This window comes from Cricetulus griseus, chromosome 2, assembly GCF_003668045.3.
Source record: "Cricetulus griseus strain 17A/GY chromosome 2, alternate assembly CriGri-PICRH-1.0, whole genome shotgun sequence".
Classification (NCBI taxonomy): domain Eukaryota; kingdom Metazoa; phylum Chordata; class Mammalia; order Rodentia; family Cricetidae; genus Cricetulus; species Cricetulus griseus.
This window is the reverse complement of record NC_048595.1, coordinates 86,211,237-86,217,569: the sequence shown is the minus strand read 5'-3', so window position 1 is coordinate 86,217,569 and position 6,333 is coordinate 86,211,237. Positions and strand designations below refer to the sequence as shown.

Sequence of the window (6,333 nt, the reverse complement as noted above, 5' to 3'; positions counted from 1 at the left end):
CACTCAGTAATACTCACCATTTCTTTTAAGAACCTAGCATGTATCTGGGACTTTAAATATAAACTCTCAAAAATCATTACAAGATAAATGTCACTCTCCTCAGCTCACAGTCTGCAAAAAACTCAGGATGGCAAGGAATTTGCTCAGGGCACACAGACTGTTAAGTGAGGATGCCTAAGTTAACCCCCAGGGCTGTCTGTTTCCATGGACAAGGCGCTTCCCAGGACACTGTTCTCTTTGAATGGATGGGGCCCTTTCAGATGATTTGCTAGACAGGTGCCAATTGCCATCACCACTGGCTCTTTTACTCTCGGAATATTTTCATGGGATACAGAAGATTTAGACCATGTGGGAGACATGTTAACGTGATTACTACAGGTTCTTTAAAGTAGTAAGTATTAGGAAAGATATCAGCAATTGGCACTTACTTCACTAATTGACAAAATCCCAGACACTCTCAGAGAAAATAAATATTCTCCATGCAAAGGCAAATTAGAAAAGCATTAAAGCTGGGTTTCATATCTACCAAGATACAATTTTGATGTCTTTTGTATCTCTCCCATGTCTATAGTCACATATATTCACATTTCAAATGGCTTATGGATGGTTATTACCATGCACTGAGATATGAATTATTTAGACAGAGCTACTGGTCTCCTGTCAAAACAAATAAATAGAAACCAAGGTTTGGGCATGGGTATGTTTGCTGAATATTCATTTAAGAGTGCATGGCAATGCCACAGAATAGAGTACCATGACTTCACATGGCAACTGTGAGCAATTCTTTAATGAGAAGGATGACCAGTGTATGAAATGCTAAGACCCTGCCTGCTATGCCTGTGACAGGAAACCTTGAGATGCCGTGTCTGAGATATTCATCTTCAGTTGAAACTAATGTTTTTATGTAAGAATCCCCAGGAAATACTCGGAAATCAGACCAGAAACCAATTTTGATGCTACATTAGTTTGCTTGTTTATAAAATGAAGAATTGTATCATCATTCCAAAAACAAATAAGAACATCATAAAAAAAACCAACTGAACACTTACCATCCAGACATTTCCCACACACAATACATGGTTTGTATAACCCCAATATATTTCTGTAGATTAAGATGGGTAGTCCTTGTCACAGGCTTCATGAAGTTAATTTATATGGACATTTGCATCCAAATTCTCTTTTTAAATAATTTTTATATGTGGACTCTTTAATTCTCAAGCCAAAATTTTAATTTTTGTGAACTCTTATCTGGCATTATGTTACTTGTGTTTTTTTTTTTTAAAGTCACACTTGGGAAGATTTTCATCTCCAATGTTGCCCTCAGCTTGCCTATGCTTCAGTAGTCGTAATTTATCTAGAATTTATTTTCCAATAAGGAATGAGGTGAGAATAAAGCTTTATATTTTTACTCACATCGAGCCATCAGCATGATTTATTAATTCATCCTTTTGCTCATTGATTTAGCTGTCATCTTTATCACATGCATATTTCACCCTTCTACCCAAGTCCATACCTTGTGATTTTTTTATCCCATTTATCTCCTTGCCCGTGAGCTGGTACCATTTTCATCTAATCCCTGTAGTTGTGTTAATATATTGTAATATTTCATAAGAAAGAGTCATCATTATGCTTCTTTTGAAAAATGGTTTTGGTTTCTAATCTATGGAAACAATGATTTATTTTTATGTTTTATATAATATGACTTGTGATAATATGAATTAAAAAATAAATCAGCTAATATCTTATACCAGCACAGACTGAACTTAATATTCCTCTTTGCCCTTTGGTTGAATGGCCAGAGATTTGTCTATTTTATTAGTCTTTTCAAAGTCCCATGTTCCATGTGAATCACAACATGCATTCCTTTGGGGCTGCCACATTTATGAAGTGTTTATCAGCATTGTCAGGAATGAATTGCTAATATCATGTCTTCAATGTGTATCACATCTTCAGTACTTATTCAGGGGTGGACAATTCTGACTAGAATTTTCTCCTATCCTCGGCTGTAAAAGTTGTTACATTTTAAAGACCATACCTTTCCTTCAGGGAAAAAAGAATATGAAGAGAGAGAGAGAGAACGCTAAATTGTGACTGAGAAAAATATTTATTGTCAACCTATCATTAAGGTCATTTGTGGAATAGCCCTAAGGTATCGGGAGCTTTGTTAGATATTAAGGGTTTTTTTTGTTGTTGTTGTTGTTTTACTATTTTGAACTTTTAACACTAATTCAGATTTTTCTTGGTTATTTGCATGTATAAAACTCCAATGTTAAAAATGTAAACATTCTGGACCAGTCAGATGATTCAGTATGAAGGTCCTTGCTCTAACATGTCTCTGTACTATAACCAAAATTGGAGTGAAGAGTAGAACTCCATCTCTTTCATTAGAAGTTTTGGGTTGACATCTCCTTACATTATTTTAAAAACCCTCCGAACCAAAACAATATCTTATTAGGCATAACAAAGAGGACAGGAAAAGACTCACAGGTTAGGAGAAAGGGTGAGGGACAGGATATGGGAGAGAGAGTAAGTCAAAACCCAGATACCAGACAGCTCAGTGAGGAAAGTGCTTTCTGTGCAGGCATCATATCTGAGTTTGGATCTCCAGAAACCCGTGTCAATGCCAGCTGGGCATGATGACCTGCCTGCAGTTCCAGCCTTGAAAGGCCAAGACGAGATTCCCCAGAGAAAGCTGGCTAGCAAGACCAGCTGTATTGGCAAGCTCTAGATTTGATTGATAAGTTCCTGCCTCTGGCATTCAGGTAGAAAGAGCAATTAGGTATGATTCTTGACATCAATCTTAGGCCTCAACATAGGTATATATATGTGCATGCATGCCCACACACAGGCAAAAATGTACATATACACATGCATACCGTATATACACAAAAATGGGAAAAAGTACAAAAATAGCTATTGCCTCACCCTGAATCTTTAGCCACTTTTTTTTTTTTTTTTTTTTTTTTTTTTTTTTTTTAGAAAAGTGAAGTTATCCACAGTCTAACCATCACCCACAAAGGCAGTCAATGATAACTTTAGTCAGATTACAGATGGATGGATGGTCTGGAGTAAAGGATAAACTCAGGAAACACAAGAATAAGCCACAGGATCATGGTTGGCTATCCTTTTTATGCATCCCAAGACCACCTACCTGCCCATGAAATTGTATCAGTCACCCACAGTGGGCTGGCTCCTCCTACATCAATTAACAATCAGACAGTCCCCTACAGACATGTGCAAAAATTCCTCAAGTGAGACTCTCTTCTTAGGAGGTGCCAGGCTATGTCTAGTTGATAGTTAGAGCTGACCAGGACAGGTAGGGAGAAAATCCTATCTCCAGTCACTTTAGCTATACAAAAATTGCTTAAATGTGAGAAAAATACACGTCTTTAAGTTTGCATTAGAAGACAAGTTGAGTACTTTAAGTTCACCTTTATTTTATTTTATTTTATTTTATTTGCATAGTGTTTTGCCTACAAGAATTTGGGTTACCACATGCACATCTAGTGTCTGAGGAGGTCAGAGGAGGGAGTCAGATCCCTTAGAACTTGAGTTGCAGTGGTTGTTAGCTGCCATGAGGGAGCTGGAGATTGAACCCAGGTCCTCTAGAAGAACAATCAGTGCTTTTAACTGCTAAGCCATTTCTCTGGCCCCTAAGTTTGCTTCTTAGCACACTGTGGGAGTAATCAAGCAGATCGCTATAAAGGTTTAGGATGAAACTATTTACTAATCCCTCAATCCAGCATTATTTCCACTTTTCTTGTTTTCCTGTTACCTTCTGTTACTTGTAAGAATTGGTCCTCAGGCTGGTGAAACCCACAGAAACAGCTGACCTGAACATCAGGGAACTCTTGCTCCCCAGACTGATAGCTGGAATACCAGCATGTGACTGATCCAGACCCCAGGAACATGGATTTCATTGAGGAAACCTTGGAAATCTACAGGACCTCCTATAGTAGATCAGTACTTATCCCTAGCGTAGGTGTGGACTTTGGGAGCCCATTCCACATAGAGGGACATTCCCTGAGCCAAGACACTCGTTGTGGGCCCAGGCCCTATCCCAAAGGATATGATAGACTCTGATGACACCCTATGGAAGGCCTCACCATCCAGGGGGAGCAGAAAGGATATGTGATAGGTAGGGTTTTAGTTGGGGGGAGGTGGTAAGGAAGGACAGAGGGAGAAGGGAACTGGGATTGTTATGCAAAACAATCTTGTTTCTAATTCAAATTTTAAAAATCTGGAAAAAAAAAAAAGAATTGGTCCTATGAGTCCTCACAGTGGTTCATTCCCAGGACCACTGATCCTCTCATGTGTACTCTATGGTCCTCAACCATGATGCACAAGATCAGTCTCTGCAGACATCTAGGAGCTGCTAGTTTCCATGTAGGGGACACAAAATGGGAGCCCCTCTCCTGCCTGTGTCCTATTCTTCATTTTAGAGAGCCCAAACAGGATCTTGTTGTGTGTTGTTTTTATTTCATTTCCCTCAGCAGCAATTACTCTTTCCCATCCATTGAACTGAAGTGAGAATGTTTTGTCCCCTCTATTGTATATTTACACACTGGCAAAGGAGGGGTATATGATTTAAACCACATTAGAGACACTGCTGGGAATGTATGTGAGTCACTAATGATTTTTGTTAAGCTGGTTTTAGTTTTGCTTTTGTTTTTTTGAGACAGGGTTTTTCTGTGTAGCCCTACCTGTCCTGGAACTCACTTTGTAGACCAGGCTGGCCTTGAACTCACGGAGATCCTCCTGCCTCTGCCTCCCAAGTTCTAGTATCAAAGGCGCACACCACCATGCCTGGCTACTGAATGGTTTTTTTAAGAGGAGGCATGCCATTGGACTTTTTAAAAAGAACATTTCAGTATGGAATGAATATCACATGATCTTAGAAATTTTACAATGGGGCTACAGTTGCATAGAAAAGTGTCCTTGATTTTCTTTGAGACTCATTTTCAAATATTAATGGGTGAAATGTCATGGTGTTTGAGATTTGCTTTAAAATGCTTTGGTGGCAGGGCTAGATAGATGGTTCAGTGGTTAAGAGCACACACTGATCTTACAGAGGATCTGAGTTTGATTCCTAGCACCCACATACAACTGCTCATTACAAGTGCCTATAACTCCAGCTCTAGGGGATCCAACACCCTCTTCTGGACTCTTAAGGCACCTGCACTTATGTATGTGCATGTGCACACACAGAGAGACACATACACACAAAAACATTAATAAATCTTTAAAAAGTCTTGATAATGTGGAAATATGTCAAAATAGTCATGATTATTAAATCTAGATATACATTTATTATGTTTACTCTAGTTTTTATTAATTTATTTTTTACATTCCTAACCCAGTTCCCCCACACGCACCTCCCATCTGCTCCTCAGAGAGGGTAAGGCCTCCCCTAGGAAGTCTACTAAGTATGTTCCATCTTCTTGTTGACGCAGGACCAAGGCACCTCCCCACCTCCCACACCCCTGTGTCTAGGCTGCGCAAGGTATCTCTCCATATAGAATGGGCTCTACTAAATCAGTTTGTACATTAGAGTTAGATCTTGGACCCACTGCCAGTGGCCTCATATACTATCCCAGTCTCACCATTGTCACCTATATTAAGGGAGTATAGTTTGGTCTCATGCAGGTTCCCCATTTGTCGGATCTGAGTCAGTGATTTCTCACTAGCTCAGGTCAGCTGATTCTGTGGTTTTCCCCATCATGGTTTTGAGTCCTTTGTTCATATTTTTGCTCCCCCATCACTTCAATTGTACTCCAGGAGCCTGGTCCATTGGTTAGTTGTGGATTCCTGCATCTACTTCCATCTGTTTCTAGAAGAGGGTTCTAGCTTCTCTGGGGTTGTGGATTGTAGACTGGGTATCTTTTGCTTCAGGTCTGGTATCTACTTATGAGTGAGTACATACTATATTTGTCTTTCTGGGTCTGGGATAGCTCACTCGGGATGGTTTTTATGTTTTGTTTTGTTTCTAGTTCTGTCCATTTGCCTAAGAATTTTAGGATGTCATTGTTTCCTACTTCTGAGTAGTACTGCATTGTGTAAATATACCACATTTTCTTTATCCATTCTTCAGTGAGGGCCATCTAGGTTAATAATAGAAAGCACAGACGCCACCACCAACTCTCTCAAGGTCATCCTTTCCCCAGGTTATCCCATCAGTAAGGCTGCTGCCTTACTTCTTGCAGTTTTCTGCTGCAATGTCACTTTGTCAATGAAGTCCTTTACACCTATCTCATAAACATAGAAACACTTTGTTTCTACCTCTCCTTATTTTCTGAATTCCAAGAATCATTGTGGGGTGCATCTATATGTACA

At 39.4% G+C, this 6,333-nt stretch overlaps 1 protein-coding gene across 5 annotated transcripts in view; it reads left to right on the top strand.

Annotated features, from left to right (window-relative positions):
- Palm2akap2 (PALM2 and AKAP2 fusion) overlaps positions 1–6,333 on the top strand; it is a 332,065-nt gene that overhangs the window by 78,351 nt on the left and 247,381 nt on the right. The gene's annotated exons all lie outside the window — the stretch shown is intronic.